Raw genomic sequence first — 27,730 nt, 5'->3', positions numbered from 1 at the left:
TTCCCTTTCTGAGACAGGTGCTGCCCTGAGGCCCCCTGTCCTGTGCTGCTCTAACATCTGGTCTCAGCTTCCATCCCTGCGACAACTGCTCTTAGCATTGAGAGTGAGAAGCGTTTTAAGCTCACAACTAGACAGATGAGACGAGAAAGGCCAGAATGAGGAGACTAAAAGTTTCTGCAAGTCAAACAGGAAAGAGATCAGATCCAAAGCGGTCAGTGACAGCAAAGGCAAGCAGATGGAAAAACTGCCCGGGGGTTCGTGTCCAGAAGAGAAAGTGAGGGTATCAGCCAGAGGTCTGAGCTGCAAGTGGCAGCTCAACCAGGCGAGGAGTCCCCCAAGGTCAGGATCAAGCAATGGGCACCTGAGGTCAGAAGGGCACCCCTGCCTCTGGAGGCAGTGTCATCCTGTCGACTTCTTTCCTACCCAGTCCCAGAACTGGGCTTGGGACTCAGCTCAGTCTGAGCTCTTGGGAGGAAAAAGCAGACAAGAGCTAGAGCACAGGGCTGGGGAGGGAGGATGCCAGGTAATTCTGGATCCAGGGCCCGGAAGGATGCCCGGGCCAAGGGCATTTCAGCTGATCTATTGTGCTGCAGGAGACATACACGGACTCCTCCTGACTCCAGCTGATGACAGAAGGCGACTCAAATGAAACAGACCTTGTTTAATGAGACGTGGCTTTAATGGACAACTCAGAATAATGTCCACTGGCAGAGCTTCCTCAGATAAATCTCATTAAAGACCTAAAATCAAAATCCAGTTATGCCTCGGATGAGCCTTCCCCACTCAGACCTCAGTGGTATTTCTTCTCTCGGCCGCCTGATGATGGTCAGTGGGGAGCGGAGCCATAAGCGTGACTGAATGAATCCAGACCACCCTTCCAGACAAATCCTGCCAGCAAAGCCCCTGAGTCAACGCCTCCAGCTGCGAGCCAGGGCTGCCTCACCTAAATGCCTGCTCCTGTCCCAAAAGCTCTGCCCACCAGTCCCCTAGTGGGAAGCCTCTCCTCCAGAAGATGTAAGACTCGCTGACTAAAGCCCCGCACTCGACAAGCAACGCGGTCCTGCTGTACAGCACAGGGAACTATATCCAATCGCCTGGGATGGAACATGATGGAAGATACAGAAACAGAATGTATCTTTATGTATGACTGGGTCACTTTGCTGTACAGCAGAAATTGACAGAACATGGTAAACCAACTCTAACAAAAAAGTTTAATAAAAATTAAAAATAAAATAAAATAAAGCCCCACACTCACAAGAGGAGGGAGGTGGGCGGGAGAGCTGGCATTTAGGAAGCTGAGATATTTCTCGGGCTGTACATTGGCGGGTCTCTCTCCTGCCCGCGTTTCCCCGGCCCCGGGAGAGGTGCGGAGGGAAAGCGCCGACAGAGGAGAATGAGTCAGGGAAGCGGCGCTGGCCCCCCGCCCGCGCGGAGCCCGCGGGACTCAGGGGAAACCGGCCCCCGTCTTCCTGCCTCAAACAGCTGTCCTTTCTCCGCCTCCTCCCCGAAAATGACACACGCGTCCGACTGCTCCCCGCCCCCCCCGCCGGCGCTCAGCTGGTCCCCCCTCAGCGGGTCCAGGCGCATCTTCCCAAGGGCGCGCGAAGACGATCACCCCAAACCCTCCAGCAGACAGCTCTGCACGCGGGCCCCGTGCCCAGGACGTGGTGTAGCAGCCCCGGGCCGTCGCAGAAGAAGAGCCAGGGGGAGACGGAGGGAAGAAACCAGATGCTCCTGGGCGTGGGAATGTGCGTGGGGGCAGAGGAGGGGCATGCAGAAGGGGAGAGAAAGAGCTAGTGGATGGCTTGGCGCTCATCTGGTCCACAGAGCGCCCAAAGCATTCGGGGAGCTCCTCGGGAAGGCCTCAGGGCCAGCCCGGCTCTTGACAATGCCACTGTGGTGCAGGGCTTTCCTTCTCTCCTCTCTCTCTCTCTCTCTCTCAATCTTCTTTCTCTGGACCCACCGCAAGTGAGACCTCTAGCATCCCGGGCTTGTCCTCACTGAAGCCTCAGGCCTCTATGGCCAGACCAGGACTGGGATAGAAATTCATGGGTGTGAGTGAAAGAAACCCAGGCGCCTCCAACCTTTCCCCAGTAAAGAGCCCTTTGATGGTATTCTTCTAGGGACGGACGGCAGGGGGACTCGCGCGGGAGAGATTTTGGAGAAGGTAAGGTCTTAGGACCCCCTCCAAGTCACTGCTGCAAAATGTGCTTCCATATGGACAGGGCCCAGCTCACCATAACTCAGAACCTAAACAATATGGTGCTCACATCTGGCCAAGACAGTACACGACGAGCTGGGCGATGCTACCATGCCGTCTCCGCTGAGAGCGAGGAAACTACCTGGAGACCTTGGCTCACCAGGTTGGCTCTCAATGCAGGTAGATACACGGAGGCCGTCAAGGTGGGCGGAGCTCTTCAAGAGGGCTCTCAGGAAGCATCCATGACCATGTCAGTAAGAGAGAAGGGCTGCCATGGGGATGACAGCAGGCGAGTGCCACGTCCAGAGAGCAGAGGGACCCCACACGCTGGTGAGGTTCTGGATCCCGAGTTCACGAGGTGGCCGTCTTAGCTTGGGCTGCCAAGACACTTTACCCCGGGGCGGGGGGTGATACAGCAAGTAGGTGTTTCTCACACTTTTGAAGGCGGCAAGTCCAAGATCAGGATGTGGGCAGATTCGGCTCCGGCTGAGGCCTCTTTCTGGTTTGCACATGTGCTCACTTTATCCTCACAAGGCAGAGAGTGGAGAGAAAAGCCAGCTCACTCTGGCCTCGTCTTCCAAGGGCACAAGTCCCATGGTGAGGGCCTCACCCTCATGACCTAGTTGCCTCCAAAAGGCCCCACCTCCTAATGCTGTCACACTGGGGAGGCGGGTTTCAACACATAAATACGGGGGAGGGGACCCACACACACAGGCCAAACAGCGGCAAATTCCCCCATGTGGAACCCAGAAGCTGAAATGAGGTGTCTGAAAGCTATACCACTCAGGCGACTGAAAATGATCTCAGAGAACGGTTTCCTTAGAACAAGTGTCCTCCAAGTGCATTCTAGAAAGTTCTAATGAGTTGTATGCACCACTCTGGTAAAAGAGGATTCCACAGTCCAGAGGGATGAGAAATGCTGTCCTGAGGACAGTATTTTTTTTTAAGTTTTTTTTTTATTAAAGTACAGTTGATTTACAACTTTGTGTCTATTTTTGCTGTACAGCAAAGTCACCCAGTCATACATATAGATACATTCTCTTTCTCATACCATCCCCCATCGTGTTCTGTCCCAAGAGACTGAGCCCAGTTCCCTGTGCTGTACCATAGGACCTCAGTACTTATCTTTTTTTTGTTTTGTTTTGTTTTTTGTTTTTGTTTTCTAGGGCGCACCCAAGACATATGAAGTTCCCAGGGTAGGGGTCAAATGGGAGCTGTAGTTGCTGGCTTATGTCACAGCCACAGCAACTCGGGTTCCAAGCCACATCTTCACCTACACCATAGCTCACGGCAACGCCGGATCCTTAACCCACTGAGCGAGGCCAGGGCTCAAACCCACACCCTCATAAAACATTCAAGAGTGACTTTTGGATTTTGGCTTGGGTGGCCAAGTGGCTTCATTTAGCAATAGGAGAACTATAAGAAAACGGTCTTGGACAGGAAGAAATAAACCTAGTCTTGGACAAGTTGACTCTCATGGACATTTCTAATCAGCAGCTGAAAATACAGGGCTGGTGCTCAAGAAACAGTTCTGAGATACATGTTAGGGTTTGGGATTCACAGGCATCCTGCTGGCAACAACTGGTGCTGTCGGCATGAAAGAAATTACCCAGGGGGTGTGCGGAAAGTGGACAAAGAAAAAGAAGAGCCCTGGAGAGAACCAGACCCTGGCTTATCCTCTGGCTTTTCCACCTAATAAATGGGCGGCTGAGTGAGGAGGCCTAGGTGGGCCCCACTGCATCTGCAGCTGGTACAGTCTTATAATGTGCACTCTGCAGGGGGCCGGGGGTTGCAAGTTTGGACGGAGTACCTGGCGTGGCTCCTGGCACACAGGAGGCACTGAAGCAATGCCCATGCTTAGAAGCAGTTGAAGAAACAGGAGAGCCTGCAGAGAATGATGTTTTAAATCGAAAGAGGAAGTGGTTAATAATGTTATTTACACCCTGGAGGTCATGTAGGACAAGATCACTAGATGCACAAGACAGGTCCTCGAGCATCCGGCAGGTGAGTAGGGGAGAGAACCCCAAGACATCACCTCGAGGGGTCAAGGTTGGGTAGAGGGGCCGGTGGGAGCGTGGAACTGGGCTCTGTCCGTGCCAAGGGCAGGCTGACGGGGAGAAGGCAGAGGACTTAATCAAGACCGACATCCCACCCGTCTCACGGCCCTGACCCTGAACTTCTCTTGGCTTCTCCGCCGTCCCTCCCGCTGCCGTTGGCAATGAGCTCAAAGGCACTGACCTGTGAGGCAGCCGACCATCGAGAGCTCCCCAGATACAATCCCAGGATGGCAGCAAGATGCTTTTTTCTTTGGGGTAACAAAGTAGGAGTGAAACCATCCTGATAGTTTCAGCCGTTTCCCCAAAGCCCTGATGTATACTCCCAATGCCCAAATGTCTTCAGCCCACATTTCAGACTGATAGAGACCAGAGGAAGTTAGCAATGAGGTGAGAGGGCAGCAGCAAGAATGAAAATGTAAGGTCAAAAAATATTTTTTTCATGGAAAGACTTGAGGATCTTTATAAGCTGAATGAAAGAAACCAACACAGGGAATACTCTCCCAGAAGCAATCAAGGAGACGCCAACTGTTGAAATACGCTTCCCAAAGAGATAAGGACGCAGCTGGAGAGACTAAGGCTGGAGAAAGAGAGGGGCCTGGAGCTCCCATTGTGGCTCAATGGATTAAGAACCCAACTAGTATCCATGAGGATGCAGGTTCGGTCCCCGGCCTCGCTCAGTGGGTTAAGGATCCCGCCTTGCTGTGGCTGTGATGTAGGCCGGCAGCTGCAGCTCTGATTCGACCCCTAGCCTGGGAACTTTCATATGTTGCAGGTACAGGCCCTAAAAAAAAAAAAAAAAAAAAAAGGAGAGGGGGCTGACTTCCGCTGAAAGTAAGTTAAGGAGGAATGCAAAGTCAAGATACATTTCTCGGCAAAGGCGGAGAAGATGATGGGGTCCCCTCCTGAAAGGCTCTGTCTGCTCACTGACACAGGAGGTGACATCATGTGTTGAGAATGAAAATCCTAAAGGGCAAAGGGCCAGGCGGAGGTGTGGGGAGACAGGTAAGGGTGTGGACTAGTCACCCTGGGAAACAGGGAGGGTGCACCTGTGGTGTGTATTAAAGGTTTGGGAACTTTCCCTCGAGGCTCGTCCTGGGTCGGAGACCATGAACTTGACATGGTGACCGTCTTTGTGCCATGGGGTTACGTGTCAGCTCTCCAGTAACCCAGCCTTGCCTCTGGTGGAGGAACCAAGAGACCCAGTAGGAAAAAACCTCAGTCTGCCTATATTAGAATCATCGTGCCATATCCTTCCAATGTCTGCAGTTCCAATCAACAAGGGAAATTTGTAAATATCAAAAAGTCTGAATATTAGCATTGGAAAGTTAGAATTATGCAGTTGCGAGAGAAAAGGAAATCCGTATATAAAAGTCTGAATAGCTGAGCCCTTCATTCATGGAGGGGTTTTGGTTCTTTGTTTTATTTCGACATGCAAGTCATTCCACTGGTGTTCCGGGATCCCACTGCCTTAGCTTCTTTTAAAGTGGGAAAGATTGATTTTCTATTTCTTTGTGGATATTTTGCCGTCCTGATCTAATCTTCTAGCTTGTCTCAGCTCCACCCAGCCTTGAGAGCTTGTTTTCCCCCCCAACCCATGTATTAATCATGCAGATGTTCTTATATTTGGGGGGCCTTGCCAACTCGAGTGACCTGGGGAGTGACCCTTTTAATTCCTAAAAAGAGTAAACAACCTACCTGGGAGAATGCCTCTCATATGCAGGCCAACCATCACCTTATCAAACTCTCACACACCAAGCAAGCCAATATTTCCCCCGCCCAGGCCGGGCGCTGGCCCCGGCAGCACCAGGGACAGCTCCTACAGCCCAGCGTTCGCTGGAATTGCTCCTCTAGTCAATGCCAAGCTGTTTGCCTTGCCTGCCTGGCTCTTCCCGTGGAAACCCCAAGAAAGGCTCTGGCCTAGGCTTTCCCTTCCCTCCCTCCTAACCACCGAGAGGCTTCTGCTGTGGCCCTGTGTGCCCTGGCATATGCCCCCTTCCTCTTGGGAAATGTGAGTAATGAAGTCTTCTTCCAGGGAGTTCCCTTCATGGCTCAGTGGTAATAAAGCTGACTAGTATCCATGAGGAAGGAGGTTCCATCCCTGGCCTCGCTCAGTAGGTTAAGGATCTGGCGTTGCTGTGGCTACCGTGTAGGTCCACAGACTTGGCTGTGGCGTAGACCAGCAGCTGCAGCTCTGATTCGACCCCAAGCGTTGATGTGGCTGTAGCATAGACCAGCAGCTGCAGCTCCGATTCAACCCCAAGCATGGGAACCTCCATGTGCCTCAGGTGAGGCCCTCAAAAAACAAAAACAAAAACTTCTTTCAATGGCACTGGCCTCTCCGAGTCATCACCCAGTCACCTCCGTATCAAAATCCTACAGGTACAAATGAGATGCCCACTCCCTGCCCCACCCACATCTGCCTCTCTGCAGCCACCCCCGTCCTCCTGCTCCAGGTCCCACGCATCTAACTCACATGCTAGCACCCTGCTAATCCTGGCCGTGGGTGACAGCTGAGCCAGTCGGACAAGACACCACATACCAGGGGGCCCAGATGGTCCCAAGCATCGCCAGCCTGGATCAGCTCACACGGCAGCAGCTCCTGCATTCACACTTTTGTGACTGTTTTAACTGAAATGTCCCTAACCTAAATTCATTTTTTTTTTTTTTCGAAACTCTGCTAAGTAGACATTTTTAAGAAACCTCCACTTTCTCTTTGCACAAACACAAACCAGCCACCCACGCCCTCGGAACCATATGCCAAAGTCTAGTGCCGTGGATAAAACATGCGTCTACACGTCTGTAGTGGACCCGGAATGTGCCAGTATGCAGGCCTTGTGTTTTTCGAGAGGGAATTGGGGGGGGCGGGGGGACTCCATCTTTTGGAACAAGGAGAATTTCTGCTCAGTGAGTGAGCCCTGGGGTTAACCACATGGGAAAGCTCCATTAATCTCAATACTGCATGTAACCCCCAAGACAGGAGACACTGTACATCATGCTCGCAGTAGTGAGATGCAGGCACATTACACACGTGTGCACATGCACACATACGCACAGACACTGCACACATACAAACACACAAATCTATACAGGAGGGAAAAAAGACCTTAAAACACTATTCGATCACCTTGAACATAAATAGAAGCATATGTCACCAACTCTTGCCACACTGGCCAAGGCGGGCCTCCAGGCCCCTACAGGTATTTCTGGGAGTCCTCAGGCCAGTCCCGGGAGCTGCGCCAAGGTCCCGCTGCTATGCAGGCTGCAAGCTCAGCATCTTCCTTTTCTTTCTTTCCTAGATCTCTCCTCTGGGGCTCCCAACCTGGAGGCAGCCATGTCCAGCTGTCCCCAGGGCAGCAGCTTAGCTGGGCCCTACAGCCACTTCTCCAGACGTCCCCCCTCCTATTTCACACGCTCTCCTTCCTCCCTGTTCCCTCCCCTTAGGACTTGGGCAGGAATCCAACAGTCAGACGTCAACCAGAGGTCAAGTTCAAAGGAGAAGTGCCAGTCTTCCCTTGGCGCCTGAAGCTGTCTTCCTGGACCCACGTGCGCCTGGCTTCCCTGCACCAAGAACGAACTCTCCCTGGAGGCTCCCACATCCTTCCTGCACCTCGATCCATGTCAAGGCCACCTGATGGATTTATCCAACGTGCCCAGACTGGGCTGCTTCCCATTAGCAGACACAACTCAAGCTCAAGCCAGAATACAAACACACTCCCTACGCTCAGGGAGACTTTGGGCTTGGTCAATATTGTGACGAAACTGGACACTCCTTAGAACGTCTAGAAATTAAAGGGCAGTGTGAGGATGCTGGGAAGGGGAGATAAAGGGAGGGATGAGTATGAACATCGTGATTCGCTCAGGGCTGCCCGCCCTCACCGCAGTGACCAGGTAGGAAGTGGTCCTTCGCTCCATAAAATGACACCCAAAGAGGAAAGTGGCTCCATGCCTCAGCCACTGTATAATATATAATTACATATATAATATACATTATATTTTATATACATACACACTGTTCAATATATATTATATACTGTATACAATAATATACACTGTATAATATGCAATACACACACTGTTTAATATATATTATATATTATATACTGTATATAATAATATACACTGTATAAAAAGAAAAATAATATACACTGTATGAAAAAGAAAAAGAGCAGAGCACTGCTTAACAGGCTGACCTCACAAGACGCACTGGGCGGCCTGGGGCACGTCCTTTCTCCCCCGGGGGGAGTCAGTGCTCCTTACCTATAACATAAGGGCATTAAGCCAGAGGTGATTCCAAAGACCCCCTTAAACTCCAGTGTCCCTGATTTGGTAGCCAGTGTGCCTTTTTAAGTCCACACAAAGGATCCCCCGAGAAAGACAAATACTATACAATATCACTTGTAGGTCGAATCTAAAAAATAACACAAGCGAACTTATTTACAAAACAGAAAAAGACTCACAAACATAAAGAACAGACTTGTGGCTGCCAAGGGGGAGGGGGCAGGGAGTGGGATGGACAGGGAGTTGGGGTTGGTAGATGCAAACTATTCCGTTTAGAATGGCTCAGCAATGAGGTCCTGCTGTACAGCACAGGGAGCTAGAGCCAATCTCTTGGGACAGACCGTGGTGGAAGATGCTACGAGAAAAAGAATGTAGGAATATACGTATGGCTGGGTCACTATGCCGTACAGCTGAAATTGACACAACACTGTAAATCAACTATACTTTAGGTAAAAATGAATAAATAGAAAAAAATAGAAAACAAACTTTAAAAAAGAGAGAGATCCCCCATCTGCACCACAGACACATCCGGCTTTTCTTTCATACTTGTCATGCCCAGAAAATTTGATCTTTGGCTTTTACTGAGAACCTACTGCAAAACACAGGCACCAGGGAAAGAAGTGAGCTTCAGCTGATCACTGTGTGGTGTGAATTCATACGAAGAGCGTGTCTGTTCCAGCCAAATCTTTTAGGTCAGTTTCCAGGGCTCACAGATCTGTTTCTAGTCATGGGTTTGACTATAGCTGTTCTGGAACAATCGATGTGTAAATCAGCACACAGCTCTGCAGGTGGGGCTGTTGGGAGCATGGCAGGGCCAGAGTGAGGTGAGTCTGGCACACACCAAGGGCACAAAATTTAAGGAGGAGCAACAAACACCTCAGTAACAATAATATTTTTATGTGCTGCTTTAAACAAAGCAAAATGGCTTTTAAACATTGAGGCCAAAAAAAAAAAAGAAAAAAAAGAATCCATGATGGTTGCACAGTGATATGAATATACTCAATACTCCTGAATGGCCACCTAGAAATGGTAAAGATTGTACACTTTATTACACATGTTTACAAAGCTCCTGCAAAGCAAGTCTACCGGCAACAATTTTTGTTCGTTGGATTTCTCTCAACACTTTAAATATTTCACTCTGCTCTTGTTTGCATAGTTTCTGAAGCGTTGCTGTAATTCTCATCGTTGCTCCTCTTATTGGTGAGGTGTTGTTTGGGGGTTTAGGGTTTTGTTTTTTGGGTTTTTTTATCCCTCTGGCTTCTTTCAGAACTTTTTCTTTAATTTCCTACAGTTTGAAGAGTACCTGCGAGGATATATATATATATATATATATATATATATATATATATATATCCTGTTGAGTGTTCTCTGAGCTTCTTGGGTTTGTGGTTTGGTGTCTGACACTGACTGGGGGGAACTGCCAGTCATTACTGCTTCGGAGAGATCTTCTATTCCTTCCTCTCTTCTCCTGCTGGTATTCCCGTCACATGTATGTCACACATTTTGCTGTTGTTCCACAGTGCTTGGATAGTGTTTTGTTCGGGGGTTTTCCTGCCTTTTTTTCTATTCACTTTTCAGTTTCAGAGGTTTCTACTGAGACATCCTAAGGCTTAGAGACTCCTGCCTCAGCCGTGTCTATTCCGCAAGTAAGCCCGTGCGGCATTCTTCAGCTCTGTTCAGCGTTATCTAAGCAGATCTCTAGCATTTCTTTCGGGGTCTTGCTTAGAATTCCCATCTCTCTGCTTACCTTGCCCATCTGTTCCTGTACGCTGTCTGCTTTATCCATGAAAGCCCTCAGCATATTAATCACGGTTGTTTTCAAGCCCTTGCGTGATACTTCCAGCATCTCTACCACATCTGAATCTGCTTTGGATGCTTACCCAGACTGGGCCTCTTAAAATGTGTGTGTGGGGGGGTGCCTTTTAGTATGTCTAGGTAGCTTTCTTCTTCACAGCCAGACGTGATGTAGCAGGTAGACGGGGCTGCCGTAAACAGGACTTTATGAGGTGACGGTGAGGTGTGACGGAGGGGAATGGCCTGATAGTTCTGTGATTAGGTCTCCGTCCCAGTGAGCCTGTGCCTCTGAACTGTGAGCATCGCAAGGGTTTCATAGCCTTCGTCGTCCCCACTTAGGTGGACAGAGTGGCTGGAGTGGACTGGAGTTGGGTGTTGCCCTTTCCCCAAGTCAGCTGAGCTCTGCTTATCGTTTGTCTTGAGGGCAGACTTTGATACAACACAGTCCATCTCTGCTGTAGCTCAAAACAGGTCCTTTCTCCACCCTCCAGAAGTTCAGGAGGATTCCCCCATGGAGCCCCGATATTCAGCCGTGAGAACCCAGCTGAGCCCGAGAGATAAAACACAAAAGGGTGGGGCCCTCTAGGACAAGTCCCCTCTCTGACTTGCCCACGTCAAGCCTCCAGCAATTCAGCAATTCCAGCTCAGATTCCCTAACCCACGCTGGCACCTGCCAGGCTGTCAGGTCATGGGTATTGGCTCTAAGTGGTGATGCTGTGCCTTCACCTGCTGGTCTCTCCAATTTGGCGGCAACATGGTGCCTGTGACTTCACTTCTTTTTGAGGTCTAAGGAGACTTGCTGCTTTTTTAGTTTATTCAGCTTTTTTTCAGTGTTGCTAGGATGGAATAGTGACTCCCAAGTTTCTTATATGCCAAGATCTGAAACTAGAAGTCCTATTATGCACTTTTTAACAGGACTTCTGTTAAATATATAATTTTTAAATTAGCAGATAAAAACAGCATTTAAAAGTTAATAAAACCTGATTTTTAAAAATGAATAAAATCACCAAAAAATGTTAAATTCATGATGAAAATAAAGACCAGCTCTAAGTCAGAAAGAGAAAGACAAATACCATATGATGTCACTTACATCTGGAATTTAATATATGGCATAAATGAACCCTTCCACAGACAAGAAAATCATGGGCATGGAGAACAGAGTTGTGGTTGCCAAGGGGGAGGGAGTAGGATGGATTGGGTATATGGGGTTAATAGACGCAAACTATTACCTTTGGAATAGATAAGCAATGAGATCCTGCTGTATAGCACTGGGAACTATGTCTAGTCACTTATGATGGAGCATGATAATGTGAGAAAAAAAGGATGTATATATGTTTGTGTAACTGGGTCACCAAGCTGTACAGTAGAAAATTGACGGAACGCTGTAAACTAGCTGTAATGGAAAAAATAAAAATCATTGTAAAAAATAAATTAAAAAATAAAATAAAATGCATGCTTTGCAAAAAAGAAAGAAAGAGAGAAAGAGAGGAAGGAAGGAAGGAAGGAAGGAAGGAAGGAAGAAAGAAAGGAAGAAAGGGGAAATAAAGACTGGCTCTGACCTTGCACTTACACAACCCAGGTTTTGCTTGCCTCCCCTAATCCCAACACTATTGAATCCTATCTATATTTAAAATTTTGGCATTCTACTTATTGCAGATTTTTGCATTCGTTTGGAGATTTTAAAACGTTACATCGAAATGGAAATTTTCTTCTCTCTATTCCCGACGGTTTGGGTGCTGGCTTTAATTTTACGGGTTAGTGCCTCACTCGTCTCGCCCGGATCCAGGCCCTGAGGTTCACCAATCCAACAGGTGCTCATTCAGACGGTTCAGAAGGGAAGCAGCAACAGGCAAAACCCAAGGGCAAAACCCCAACCTTGGCTCTGCTGTGGGGGCAAGCAGTCTTCCGGCAACCGAAATGCAAATTTACTCCAGGACTTTCTTCCTTTCCTTCGCCCCATCTCGTAGCAACAGTAAAGAGGACTGAACACTGGGAAGGTGCTCAGTGTTGTTATTTAATCCTTAACAAGTGCCAGTGGGAGTGCTGTTATCATCATTTGACAGACAAAAACGTAAGGATCAGAGACACAAATCACCTCGCCAAAGTCACACAGCACTGGGTGGGTGGGGCTGAAATGGGAGCCTGGGTTTGCCTGTCACTAGAGGCCACCATGCTTGTGCTCCTTCATCCTTTCTTGGGAAGTGGCCACATGGCCACACTAGACTCCAGCACCCCCAGCCCTGGCCAGGGCTCTGGTGCTTGGCAGAACTCCTAGGAAATATATAAGAGAAGAAATTCAGGGGGTTGATCACAACTGGCCTCAGAAGGACAAAGGGCAAGAAGAAATGTCCCTCTCAACTAACCTGAGTTCTCCCCCAATTCTACCCTTGCTGGATGGCAAACAACATCAGTATTGATAACACACGTATAATCCAGCAAGAGTCAGAGCCTCAGACTCGGAGAGCAGGCTCAGGGAGCTCCCTGGAGGCCTAGCAGTTAAGGATCCCAGTGTTGCCACTACTGTGGCTTGGCTTGCTGCTGTGGCATGGGTGCAGCCAAAGAGAAAGAGAGAGAGAGAGGGAGAGAGAGAAAGAGAGAGAGAGAGAGAGAGGAAGGAAGGAAGGAAGGAAGGAAGGAAGGAAGGAAGGAAGGAAGGAAGGAAGGAAGGAAGGAAGGAAGGAAACGAACAAGCAAGTAGTCTAAGACCCAAGTTCATGCCTTCAAAGCTAGTTTCACAGAATGTGCCTCTCTACATAATTCATCCTGGCCAGTACAAACTTCCCAGAGTGTCACAGCAGACTCTAGAAATGCAGGGGGGATCACTTCTCGGCCTTTTGGCTAAGATCAAGTGTAGAAATGTAGGGGGAGAGAAGGGGAATGTGCTGGAAGATAGTCTCTCCCCAGTTTTTTTTTTTTTTAATTTTTTTAATTTCCCCAATACATTATTTTGTCCCTACTGTACAGCATGGTGACCCAGTTACACATACACGTACACATTCTTTTTTCTTACATTCTCATGCTCCATCATAAGTGACTAGACATAGATCCCAGTCTACCCAGCAGGATCTCACTGCTAATCCATTCCAAAAGCAATAGTCTGCATCTATGAACCCCAAGCCGATCTTATAAAAAATTGTTAAAATAGCATGATATTGCTTATATGTGGAATCTGAAAATGAATGATACAAATGAACTTATTTACAAAACAGAAATAGACCCATAGACATAGAAAACAAATTTATGGTTACCAAAGGGGGAAGGAGGGGGTAGCGAAAGGACGGATAAACAGGCGTTTGAGATGAACAGATGCACACTACTGTGCATAGAACAGACAAACACCAAGGCCTTAACTGTATAGCACGGGAAGCTATATTCAATGTCTTGCAATAACCTAGAGGGGGAAATAATCTGAAGAACACATATCTACATATGCATACATGAATCATTCTGCTGTACCTGTGACACAAACACAACATTGTAAATCAGCTATAGTTCAATAAAAAAAAAACTAAAACTAAATAAAGGGTATAGACTAGGAATTGGTAGGAAAGCAGTGAACTCTCTGAGAAAAGCAGAAACGAACAACCCCACAAACCCCACAACCCCGTCAGTGAAAGAAGGGACAGTGAAAGAAGGGACAGTGATGGGCAGTCTGGTGAAGTTTTGGTGACACACACGGAGCCCAGAGAACTCAGAAGTGGGTCTTCCAGGAAAGAAAAGAAAAGAAGGAAGAAAGGAAATAAGCCTCTCAGACCCCGCATTCGTGCCCACAAGAAGAGAAGTTCAGAGCCCTCTGACCGTGAGGACCCCAGCCGGGATAGAGACCAAGCTTCAAGGGTGAAGAGCTAGCACAGCCGCCAGCGCTGCTTCCGTGCCACTCGGTTTTACCCCAGTGCCCTGCTGCGAACACAAGACCCGGCTGAGATTCATTTCCAGAGAGCTGGGTTGACAAGGACAAATCTGGTCGCAATGAATTTCAAGGACCTCTTGAAATGCTTGTATTGCTATAGATTTTCACAGCAGTGAATGATGTTTGTGAGAAATGGACCGCGAGCTACAGCTTGGATTATTTTCCATTTCAGTAGAGATAGTGGCAGTAATAAATTTGGCCTGGATGGCTTAAGGTCTTATGAAACTTTTTATAAACTTATGATTTCTCTGCCCAGCAACCACTGCCAGAACCGGCTTGGACAGTCGTAGGTGGGTATACATCAGAGCCAGGGCAGACATGACAGCCAGGATGATCCTTTTAAGACTCAAGTCAGGCCGCGTTCAAGCCCTCTAGGGCTTGTTGGATCCTTCAGCACCAAAGTCAAGCTTTACGATGACGTGAGAGGCCCCCACTTCACCTCCCAGCTCCTTCCACTCTTTGCTTGGGTTATGTCACCCTCTTGGCTTTTTTGAACATGCCAGGTGTGTGACCCCCCAACACATTTGCACCTGCCATCCCTACATATTGGCGTGATTTGATCTCTCACCTCCCTCAGGTCTTTATATAAATGTCTCCTCTCACGTGGCCCCCCCACCATGCCACCAAAACTGACAAGACCTCCATCCCACACACACACCCATTTCCTATTCCCTTGCCTCTGGGCTTCTTTCCTCTTAGCCACAGACACCACCTAACATATAACCTACCTCACTCCCTTGGAACCCCAGGTAACTGTCTCCCCCATCAGAATGGCAGCTCTCTATGCTGTTTTTACTATTGGGTTCATCTGTTCTGGTTTCTATTGCATTGCCCAGTGTCTAGAACATCTCAGAGGCACAATAAAAATTAGTTAATTACTCAAAATCAGTGGAAAGATAAGAATGCAAGCCCAGCACGCTGTTCCCTCTCCCTGCCTGGACGAATGACTAAAGAACAGGACTTGGTGAGACCTTGCCAAGTTATCCACTGAAGCCTAGTGCTCTTCCTCGGTGGGGATGCACTGGTGATGCTGAGTCAGAGAAGTGTGCGGGCAGGGACAGGTGAATGAGGCTAGTAGGGCAGCCACTCCTTATAGGAAGACCAACATTTCCCAAATAATGGAAAAATGAAAACCCCCACAACTAAAGACTCAGTGAGTAAGTTGGAGTGGAGAGGAGAAAAAGAAAAAACAAAAGCAGTAATAATTATACACATGATATCCTTACCTATTCCCAAAGGGGCAGCTCTAGAGAAGAGCCCCAGGGTATTCTAAGAAACTTCGAAATCATAGGCACAGTTTTCTGGGAATTTGTTCATCCATTTCTCAAAGTAGTCCTTGATTAAAAATAAACTTAGCGAAACACTAACTTACACTAGAATGTTTTCTGTAATTCATTTTGGTTCCAACAACATCCATTGATTAAGTGATGATTACCGTATTTCACCAAATCTTAAGACACAACCATTTGAAGATACATTGTTGTTTTAGACTGCAGATCAATTCCACTATGACATGCCATTGGAAGACAAATATTAATTTCAGAGATGTTAAAAATGCAAAAAAAAAGAAAGAGTCATAGAATCTATAAATTACACTGCATGTCAAACACTGTGCTAGTCCCTTCACATCTTTTACCTGAGTTCCAACGCAATAAAGTTATTATTCCTCTCATATAAGTGAGGCCACAGACAGAATTCCAAGAATGTACACGCCAGGTCTGTCTGGAACCCTCCCACAGTGGCATATCATCCCCCAGCAAAGAGACGGCTGCTACTACCACAGATCTTAAAACCAAGCACAGCATGGCACCTGTCACAATCAAGTGCACTGGGAGACAGAGGCAGACAGAAGTAATCAGAGCTGAGTATCAAACGACTGCGCAAGCACCCAGCTTGTACCGGAAGCAATGCTTCAAACTAACTTCCAATGCCCAGAGCAGAGAGTTTCACATTTATTACTCTAAAGAGCAATTTCTTCCTCCATCAACTGTACAGCCTTCTCTCACTTCAATAAGCGAATATTTAAGTGGAATTTAATGATCCAAAATGGTTTGCTGTGTTGAAAGTGGGATTTAGAAATAAAAAGTGGAGTTCCCATTGTGGCTCAGGGGTTAAGATCCCAACTGGTATCCATGAGGATGCGAGTTTGATCTCTGGCTTCATACAATGGGTTAAAGGATCCAGCGTTGCCCTAAGCTGCAGTGTAGGTGGTGGATGGAACTCAGATTTAGTGTTGCTGTGGCTGTGGCATAGCCTATGGCTCTGACTCAACCCCTAGCCTGGGAACCTCCATGTGCCAAGGGTGCAGCCTTAAAAAGACAAAAAAAAAAAAAAAAAGGAAAAGAAAAGATGCAGGATTCCCTGTCAGTCTTAAAATGCGTCTCCATTATCAAAGAATTAACAAAAGAAAGTCTCCAAAGGCTGGGGGTAGTAGGGCATGCACTGTAGACGGTGAGGAGAGAAGGATGCTGAGAAGAAAATGACCATTGCACTGGGTACCTTCACAATGAGGACATGCTCCCGCCCCGTAAGGACTTTTTAGGAACTCTAAAACCACCACAAGGAAAGAATCAGAAAGAAATTTCTCCAAGAAAACAACCTGTAGCCTGCATGTAACTTGGAAGCAAAAATCAACCTTTACAGTTATAAGTGTCTGAGATTTGAGAGCTACTTGTTACAAGGCAAAGCTGATTCATACAGCATGTTACATTCAGATCAATGAAGTCAACATGAAAACTCTTGGCAACACACATTGTAATATAAGGAACATGCCTAGTGTCACACATAAGCCTTCAGGCTATTTTTTTTTTTTTTTCTTTTTAGGACCACACCTGTGGCATATGGAAATTCCCAGGTCAGGGGTCAAGATCTGAGGCCAAATATGAGCTGCAGCTGCCAGCCTGCTCCATAGCCACAGCAACATGGATTCTGAGCTCTGAGCAATGCCAGATCCTTAACCCACTGAACGAAGCCAGGGATTAAACCCAAATCTTCATGGATACTAGTTGGGTTCTTAACCTGCTGTGCCACCAAGGGAACTCCTGAGCCTTCAGACGTCTAGATCATCTTTCCTGGGAAGGAGCCTCATAGCACAATTGGCTCTATATAAATTCTTCCAATTGTGAGTGAATGCCATCATCTTTGGCAGTCTTCTAACAGTTAAACTTAATAATAATGAAAACAAAAATGCAAACCATGATTTTTTTCAACCTGCCATGCATTGGACAACAAATTATATTCAGAACTTGTCCTCATCTCCCTTCTGCATTGCTTTTTTTTTTTTTTTTTTTTTTTTTTTTGGGACCGCACCTGCAGCATATGGAAGTTCCCAGGCTAGGGATCAAACTGGAGCTGTAGCTGCCGGCCTACACCACAGCCACAGCAACACAGGAGCTGAGCCTCATCTGTGACCTATACCACAGCTCTCAGCAATGCCAGATACTTAACCCACTGAGCAAGGCCAGGGATCGAACCCATCTCCTCACAGATACCAGTCAGGTTCTTAATCTGCTGAGCCACAACAAGAACTCCTTCTCCTGCATTCTTACAATAACCTCTGACCTAACCTCAACAGCTCCAGAGACCAGCAAATACCTCAAAGGCCAAAGAGTCCTGAGAAAATGTCCTAGGCCGCCATGCAGGGAAGGGGTCTGCCTTGGGAAGCTGTGTCCCCTCAGCTGGAAAGCAGCGGGCTCTAGTGAGCACAGGTGCCTGTGGCTTTAGAATAATTATTTTGAATGTTTGGGGGGAAGAAAGTTGTTTTGACAATGTTGTTAAATGTCATGACAAACTGCCACCACCAAAAAAAAGAGGAAAAAAGACTGCTTTTTGGAAAAAACAAAACAAAACAAAACAAAAACCAACTTGGATTGTAGGTCAATCCTTACATGTCTCCTAAGAAACTTCCCGAAATTTTCCAAATAATACTATCATCCCAAGTTGACCACTTCTTGGGGGCCCAAAGGCACCTGTTCAGATGAGATTTTTGGTGTTAATTCACACATCCGTTTTATTTTTTTTCATCAGTTTTTATTTTCGACCTAAAAAGGGAGGACCAAGCACCTCCGAGTGGAATGGAGTTCGGGGGCAGGGTGTGTCCCAGTGACCCTTTGTGCTCCTCACGGGCCTCCAGGGCACTCCTGGAGATCAGGCTGAGGTGAAGAGCAAACTGAACGTCTCCTGGTAGCAAATAAATGCCCCATGGGACCTGGTATACAAGGTGCCAGCTGGAAAAGACCATCTATCCTGATCCGAACACCAAACACGGAGCCGCGAAGGAAAAGGCCTCTGCGGGTGACATCTGCTGCACAGACTCTTGATCTGACCCAGCCTTCACGGAAGCATTTCCAACCTGTCACCATGCTCTTTCTTTTTTTTAATTACTCAATGAATTTATTACATTTATAGTTGTACAAAGATCATCACAATCCAACTGCCATGTTCTTAAGTATACATTTCAACGCATATTCTAAAAAGGACCTTACTGGAGTTCCCTTGCGGCACAGTGGGTTAAGGACCCAGTGTTGTCACTGCTGTGGCTCTGGTGTGATCCCTGGCCTGGGAGCTTCTTCATGCCAAAGGTATGGCAAAAATAATAATAATAATAATGTTGCCGATAGCCTGAAATATACAAGATAGCCCATTCTCAAGGCTCTGACATTTGAAGGTAAACAATTTTCCATTCACATAGAGATAAAATGTTGCAGAACAGAGAATGACATTTGTCTTATTGGATGCTTTCAGGAATATCATGACCTGACCTAAGGGGACAGCTGCAAGAACAAAGGATCTGACATCAAGGAGTCTGTGACAACCAACCGCACCACCACCCCTTTTAGTGTAAAAGAAGCCTGAATTCTAACTCAAGTAAGATGGTTCTTTGAGACACTAGCCACCATCTTCTTGACCTGCTGTTTTTCCAAATAAAGTCACTATTCTTTGCCCCAACAACTCATCTCTCGATTTACTGGCCAGTCGTTCTGTGAGTAGTACAAGCTGGGACTCAGTAACATCAAGAGGTTTGGACAAGAGATGAAAATGAGAATGGAAGAAAAGAGAAGCCAGCCAGGGAGGTATGTGGGGGGATACCGAGACTAGAATCTTACAACCTCGAAGTCTGGGATGTGACTTAAAAGGAAAAAAAAAAAAAAGAGCATCCAAGTACTCAGGGACCTCACTGTGCATTTTCTCTCTCACTCTTTGGCTTCGAGTCTTGCCCTGGGGCCTCCCACTGTCTGCACCTCAGTGTCAGTGCAAGAAGGAGAAGAGCAGATGAGTGAGATGATGCTGAGAAAGGGAAGCTCATGCATCCAGGCACCGGGCAGGAGCTCATCACCTTTGATCTTTGGGCCCCCAAAGGGAACCCTAAGTGGGCTCTTATTTAGTTCACCCAGTCACCAGACATGCCCGGACCTCCTGCTGTGTGCCAGGCACCACGCGTGGAAATCAAATGTAAAATGCATGTGAACCCAGGTGGGTGTGTTCTCCCGGGAGGAGGTCTCCAGCGGTGGTTCTCCGCCAGAGGCCATGGCAGGATGGCGGCCAGTCCACAGAGCACCCCATGTACGTTCTACAGGGGCTCCCTTCTCTGAGCGGCCCCAGCCTGGCCCCCAGGCTGACCCCTCGACAAACAGAAGCTGGCCTGGACCTCAAGCCCCAGCTAGGATGAGGTCCTTGAGCAAGACCCAAACCTCTGGCCCACTGTCATGTCGACCAGGAGGGACGACAGGCATTTAGTGGCCAAGGACTGAGGGTGTTAAAGCAGCATGCGATGTTCGGGACACAGCCCCTCCGCAAATAACTGGCCCTCCCCCAAATGCCAGCAGTCTGTGGTTTTCAGTGGGTCGTCTTCCCACAAAACAGATGTTCCGAGGATGATGGGTCGGGAGGGTCACGGCGCGAGGATGCTAATGAGTAGCTACTTCGGAGCATCTAGACGGATAGCATGACAACCTTAGAAGACCTGCCTCCTGATTTTGAGCCAACGTTTCTATTCAATGCAAAAAAAATTTAAATACTGAAACGTCACATTTTAAGTTTAAAGTTGCATCTCTATTTCTTCAGGGGAGGGAAATAGGAATCGAAGCAGATACCTCTGGTCCCCTCCAATCCCCTCCGGCAGTGTCCCTGGGGGTCTTAGAGCCCTTGGAAACTGTAGATTTAATTCTCGCTAAGAGCCCTATAGATTAAAGAAAATAAGTGCGATAGCTTCAAAGAAGACACTCATTGTACTGAGAAAATGAGAAGCATCTTGGTGCTGAAGGGTCCCCTCCCTCCCGGGAAAGACGATGTGCTTGTCTATTTCCACGGACCCACAGCGATGCAATCCTGAAATGCCCCGGCTTTGCACAGGTAACTTAAATGGGAAACAAAGGTGGGAGGAAATGAAGAGAGAGACAGTGCAAAACAGAGCTTCCGCCGCCCTGTCCTAGTACTCTCCTAAGCAGGCGTTCAGAATATAAGTCTTGAGTCAAAACGTCCTGTTCTGTATGATCAAAACTTGCCCCTGTGTAGTAGCCCTCTGAGGTTGGAATTTTAAACAAGCCTTTGGAGCCCCACGATTTCCCAGGAGCAGACCAGTGGGGGAACGAGGAGCAGCTCATTAGCTCTGGGAGAGCTGTTTCCATCTCAGCCTAGTTAGGTGTATGTAACCTCTCCTGTTTCCTCTCTTTGTTGTCCCACACACTGCCCCCCAAGGCTTCACTCTATGCTCCCCATCCTGGAAAGTGGCTGAGTGACAGGACTATTTAATCCTGAGCGACAGGACTATTTAATCCAATCACTAGCAAAAAAAAATCAGCTCTGAAGTCTGGGTCAGATAATAGCATCCCGTTAGCTGCCAGCACGGGATGGCTCTCCTCCTCCCCGCTGTCCTTTTCCAGTGCGAGACAGGGAGAGCGCAGCAAAGGGGAAAGAGCGGTACAGTTGGAGTCCTGGGTGGTTGGAACATTAAGACAGGGCAGAAAAGGAAATCAATATGCAAATCTGCTTTAGCCCCCGGCTGCCTGCCACACAAGAGAAGCAAGCACAATTTGACATTCAGTGGTTAACAACTCTAATCAAGGAGGGCTGGGTGACAGGTGGGCTGGAGAACTGTCACCGAGACACTAAGAAGGATGACTTCAAGGGAGGCTGGTTCTCCATAATAAATCTCTCAGGTGTCTAGACTTGTCACGGCGCTCCACCCCAAATGTACGGCAGGGACCCCAGCAACATAGCACTGGGATGAGTTTAATGAGCGCAGCCTGCTAACAGGCTTCCACTCTGCAAAACCAATCCAAAGCAAAGACCTGGACAGAACTTCACCCAGATCGGATTTTTCTAGAAAGGGGGGAGGGACCCCAGGGTGGAATCTGCCCACCTGGATCTCCATACATAGGGAAGAAACTGCCTCTGAAGAGCTTTTCCAAGGACTGTACCCCCGCCAGGAACTGCTGCGCTAGGGCTGCAATCAGCACCACTGAGCCCAATGGAGCCCGAGAGATTTCTCCAGGGACCATGCATAGGGAGGGCGAGGGAGAGGCTGGGGGAATTCACTCCACCTTCAGAGGGAGAGGGAGAAAGAGAAGGAGGCAGATCACTGCAGAGAGGAGAGGAGAACAGGTGCAGACAAAAAGAGGTGCGGAGAGTGAGATGGCAAGAGGAGAGTGAGAGAGACCAGGAGAGATGGAGAGACGGAGAGAAGAGAGACAAGGTGAAATGAAACGGGCCAGGGAGGACACCTTATTGACCGAGCTGAAAAAGTACTGGTGGGCTGCGGAAAAGAAGGGGGGAAGGTTTCCATGGCAACACCCTGCAGAAAACACAGGCTGCCAGGCTAAGCTCAGAGAGGACACCTGCAGCCCCTGATGGCCAGACCTGCCCTACTTCTGCTCTCCTGGGGGGCTGTGCCCAAGCTCTCACTCTCAGACGTCAAGATCTCAGACTAGAACCTGCTGCCCAGACTTTCAGCTCCCGTGAGCCCCTCCCTGACAGGCCAGATGGACAGAGGGGGGCCTGCCCCAGATGTTCTTGGTTGGCTCAGCCCACACTTTCACAGGGCACAGTGAGCCCCCTCTATAGCTTCCCTGACCACTGGTCACCTGGCTTGTACCTGAATCCTTCCAGAGACTGGGAGCCCAGGTTCCTGTCACATCTGCCCATATTCCTGACTCTACCCCTGCCACACACACATACACCCTTCTCTGCTCCTCGCCTCATGATTCTCTATAACTTTTCACAGTTATCTTATGATCTATTTTTCCTTAACCATACTTTGGTGCTTTAATTTCTTTAGGGATTTCCTTTTTCTTTTGAGAATTCTCCTCCTCCAGCTTAGGGACAGTCTGTTCTTTTCCTCCGTGGATTCTCCAGTCCTGAGTTACTGGCCTGGAGGTCATGCTGTCCATCTTTCTGAGCCCTCTGAGGCCACTGCAGACCCAAGTGTGTTTAATATCTGGAAAAACCACATCCAAACCTGAAAGCTCTTTGTACTTTTCAAGGTGGGCAGCAAAATCTCCAGTCTGGGGGAAAAAAAAAAAAATCCCATAATATCAGGCACCCTGAACACTTTGGCCATTTCTATGGCTGTCTAGACAAAATACAACTGCTACTCACTGAAGGCATTTTAAACACTATTCTGGGAGTTCCCGCCGTGGCACAGTGGTTAACGAATCCGACTAGGAACCATGAGGTTGCGGGTTCGGTCCCTGCCCTTGCTCAGTGGGTTAACGATCCGGCGTTGCTGTGAGCTGTTGTGTAGGTTGCAGACGCGGCTCGGATCCTGCGTTGCTGTGGCTCTGGCGTAGGCTGGTGGCTACAGCTCCGATTGGACCCCTAGCCTGGGAACCTCCATATGCCGCAGGAGCGGCCCAAGAAATAGCAAAAAGACAAAAAAAAATTTTTTAAAATTAAAAAATAAAATAAACACTATTCTAAGCACTAACTTAGCCTGTTTTCACTGCAGCGTCATCAGACAACTGCTCTTATCCCTGTTTTAGATACAGAAGCTGAGGAAAAGGCAGGTGAAGAAGGTTACCCAAGGCCTAGCAGCTGCTAAGAATTCACCATAGAACCCACTCTCCGGCCCACTCCAATTCGGTACCATTTCTGTATCGTGACATCTTTTAAGAACTTGGTGGCTTTTCAAAGATGGCCTTTCATCTGCCATAAACCTATTGATAGCATCGTACTTAATGGTGAAAGACCGAATGCCTTCTCCCTAAGATCAGGAATAAGGCAAGAATGTCTGCTCTCACCAGTCTTAGTCGACATCATACTAGAAATCTTAGTTCAATTGAGCAAAAAAAAAGAAATGAAAGGCATTCAGATTGGAAGGAAGAAGTAAAACTGCTATATTCACAAAAACGACATAGAAAATCCCCCCAAAAAAGGAGTTCCCTTCGTGGCTCAGTGGTTAATGAACCCAACTAGTATCCATGAGGACGCGGGTTTGATCCCTGGCCTTGCTAGTGGGTTAAGGATCCTTGAGCTGTAGTATAGGTTACAGATGCAGCTCGAATCTGGTGTTGCCGTGCCTGTGGTGTAGGCTAGCAGCTACAGCTCCGATTCGACCCCTAGCAGGGGAACTTCCATAAGCCACGGGTGCAGCCCTAAAAAGACAAAAAAAAAAGAAAAAAGAAAAAGAAAATCCCAAAGATCTACCAAAAAAAGAAAAAAGAAACCCACCTCTTAGAACTAATAAATGAGTCTGGTTACAAGGCTAACGCGCATAAATCAATTGTATTTCTGTATACCAGCAATGAGTAGTTAGAAATTGAATTTTTATATGCTATACCATTTATAATAGCTCCATAAAAGGAAGCAATTAGGTATGAATCTAACTAAATGCGTGTAATACTTAGGTATAAGTCTAACCAAATATAAGTAAGATATATATGCTGAAACCGCAAAACACTGACAGAAGAAATTAAAGACAACTTAAATAATTGGAGAGCTACACCATGTTTATGAAATGGAAGACAATATTATTAAGATGTTAGTTTGCCCCAAATTGATGTAGAGATTCAATGCAATCCCAACTAAAAGCACCAAAAGCCCATCAGGACTTTTTTTGGTAATAGATATTAACAAGCTGATTCTAAAATCTGTATATATCAAGGCAAAGGAACTAGAATAGCCAAAACAATTTTGAAAAAGAATAAAGTGGGAGGACACACACTTTCTGATATCAAGACTTAGGATAAAGCTATCATAATCAAGAGGGAGTGAGATTGGTGAAAGCATTACAGACACATACACCAGTGATGCAGAAGAGAGCCCAAAAGTAGACCCGCACCAATACGGTCAAGTAATGTTTTACAAAAGCACAGAGGCACGATGGAGAAAGATCTTTCTAACGCGTGGTGCTGCACCAACCGGACATCCCTAGGAATAAAAAACTGAACCTCGGAGTTCCCACCATGGCTCAGCAGTAATGAACCCGACTAGCATCCATGAGGACGTGGATTCAATCCCTGGCCTCGCTCAATGGGTTAAGGATCCGGGGTTGCCGTGAGCTGAGAGATGCCGCTCAGATCCCACGTTGCTGTGGCTGTGGCGTACCTAAGCCGGCAGCTGTAGCTCCGATTGGACCCCTAGCCTGGGAACCTCCATGTGCCGCGGGTGAGGCCCTTAAAAAAGACAAAAAACAAAAAATTGAAACGACCCCACTCCTTACCCCAAAACAACTCACAAGAAAGGGCCCGGTATGGGAGCCCCAAGGACATATTCCAGACCCACGTAAAGGATTCTTAAAGGTTTACGTGTGTTAGGTGGAACCATATACAATGTCCGTATTTGATAAAATACGTAAATCTCCTCGAGGGCCCACGTCTCCTGTTTTTACACATATGACAGACACTTCCCTCCTGGAAGGAGCACCACCAGTGTTTACCGAGATTGGCTTGGGCACATCTTTCCCAGACTTGCTGAGGATCAGGGCCTCAAAACCAGCAGGTGAGCCTGGACCCTTAGGGAAGAGGGCAGAGACGTCCAGCTCACCTCACCTAAGAGCTGCAAGGCACATCCTGGGCATCCTCTCCTGCCATCCTCAAGGACCGCCTCTGCCTCCCCCACCAGCTGATGATCCGTGTGGGGGAGCCAAGGAGTCGGGAGTTCTGCGAGTTCTGTTTTAGACGACCAGCTGGGTCAGGGGCACGTCCTTTACTATGGCCAGTTCCAAAATATTGCGACTGAAAATTACGTTCCATTCAGACACCTGGGTTAGTTTTCAGATACTTTGAGCTCTTTTCCTTCTCTGGCCCCAGGAGGGGAAATGCACTAGAGAGGAAAAAGCAGAACACGATACTGGAATGCACCCGATCCAAAGAGGACGTGGGCGGTTGAACAGGAGGTATACGATGACAAAGATAGCCCAGATTGAATGGAGCTTATGGTGGACTCCTTTTCTTTCTTTCTCTCTCTCTCTCTCTTTTTTTTTTTGGCTGTGCCACAGCATATGAAAGTTCTCTGAGCCAAGGCTCGAGCCCATGTCATAGCAGCAACCCAAGCCATTTCAGAGACAATGCTGGATCCTTAAGCCACCGCACCACAAGGGAACTCCAGAGACTCCTTTTCTTGAAGGCAGGAATGCGCCGACCTCATCCCAGAGACTGGTGCTGTCCCCGGTTTTTTGTTTGTTTGTTTTTGCTATTTTAGTGGCATATGGAGTTTCCAGGCTAGGGGTTGAAATCAGAGCTGTAGCCACCAGCCTCCGCCACAGCCACAGCAATGTGGGATCCAAGCCGTGCCTATGACCTACACCACAGCTCATGGTGATGCCAGATCCTTAATCCACTGAGCAAGGTCTGGGACGGAACCCGCATCCTCATGGATCCTAGTTGGACACGTTAACTCCGAGCCATGAAGGGAACTCCCAAAATTGCAAATTTCAATTTCACTTCAAACCCATCTTCCCCCTCAGCACGTTCCTTCTCTGCACTGCCTCGCTCAGCAAGCAGAATCCATTTCCTGCCAGTTTCAGGGGCTCAAAACCGGCTTCCATCCCTTCTTAGGCACTTTCCATAAAAACCAGAAGAGAAAAATATATATAAACTATTGAGATGGGAGTGAATAAATAGAAAGGACTCTTCAAGATCTTAAATACTTGAAATCAAAGTGCCGCTCCAGGCTTCTGCAGCTTTTAAGGAGCATCTGCAAAAAATAACATCTGAGAAACAAAATGAAACGATCTGAAGAGAGCCCAGGTTATCCAGCTCTGGCAGAAGAACCCTAAATCTCTGGGTAATAAAAGCGAGCTTGGCAGGAATATCCTAACAGGGGCTGGTGCTGCCCAAGACAGTTGTCTGCTCTGTTTCCCAAAAGCACATTAAAAACACATTTCCCTGTTTAATAGACTTGTGAGCTGAAATGAATGTGTCAGAATTCTAATAAATATGATAGAACCTGCTAGCCCAGCAAATGTTAAATTTTGCATAAGGATCCCTAATTCCTCGGTAGATGCTTAATGAATATTTCAAACGAAGAGCCCTGGCAGCTGCTCTGGAGGCTCCCAATGAAGTACGTGGGGTTTTATCACTGACAGGATTAGCCTCCTCTTGTTTCCTCTCATTTTCTCCCCTCTCCCTCATTTGTGCAGGACAAACGCCCCTTCAGACGAACCAAATGCCTGAAGCCTGGACACGGAGGGATTAGAGTGTGGGGCTGGTCAGTGAAATGGGTTGAAAGGTACTCCCCCCAAGTTCATGTCCACCTGGAACCTCAGAATGTGACCTTCTGTGGAAATACAGGTTTTGCAGATGGAATTAGTTAAAAAGTGGCCACGGTGCCTTAGGGCGGACCCCAGATCCAATGCTGGGTGTCTCAATAGGAAAAAGGAAGAGTTCTCGTTGTGGTTCAGCAGGTTAAGAACCCGACATAATGTCCATGAGAATTCAGGTTTGATCCCTGGCCTTGCTCAGTGGGTTAAGGATCCAGCCTTGCCATAAGCTGCAGCATAAACACGTCACAGACGCGGCTCGGATCCAGCATTGCTATGGCTGCGGTGTAGACCTCAGCTGCAGCTCTGATTGGGCCCCTGCCCAGGAACTTCCATGTGCTATGGGTGCGGCTATAGAAAGAAAAAAAAAAGAGAGAGAGAGCGAAAGGAGAAGGAGATTCAGACACAGACACACAGACAGGCACGGGGAAGAAGGCCATGTAACATTAGTGGTCGAGACTGGAGAGGTGAGGCTACAAGCCAAGGAACGCTGGGAGCCGCCAAAGTTATTCCAATCAAGGAAGTTGTTAGAACGCGGCCCTGCAGATGCTTTCCTTTTAGTCTTGTAGCCTCTGGAGCTGAGAGGATAAATTTCTGTGAACACACACACTGTTTGTGGTGCGTTGTTAGGGCAGCTCTAGAAAACTAAGTCAGAAGAGCATGTCTGCACATTCTAATGTGGCATGAACATGAATCTCCCCCAACGTTACCTGCGTCCATCATTCAGGTGATGGTGGAAGTGGATGGTGTGCCCATCTCTTCAATTTCATCAGCAGAGGCTGTACACCTGCCAG

General features: G+C 47.7%; 1 protein-coding gene and 1 pseudogene across 32 annotated transcripts in view; one reads left to right on the top strand and one right to left on the bottom strand.

Annotated features, from left to right (window-relative positions):
• The window catches only part of SLC39A11 (solute carrier family 39 member 11), a 445,093-nt gene that overhangs the window by 218,167 nt on the left and 199,196 nt on the right, over positions 1 to 27,730 (bottom strand). The window lies entirely within an intron of this gene.
• On the top strand, positions 13,148 to 13,275 carry LOC146398020 (U2 spliceosomal RNA; annotated as a pseudogene).

The sequence above is a fragment of the Sus scrofa genome, chromosome 12 (assembly GCF_054392235.1).
Source record: "Sus scrofa isolate SSC_HxYL_T2T_F1_AM1 chromosome 12, Sscrofa_HxYL_maternal_Yorkshire_Landrace_v2.0, whole genome shotgun sequence".
Classification (NCBI taxonomy): domain Eukaryota; kingdom Metazoa; phylum Chordata; class Mammalia; order Artiodactyla; family Suidae; genus Sus; species Sus scrofa.
Note: the sequence above shows the minus strand (reverse complement) of the source record. Positions and strands in the feature narration are given on the sequence as shown.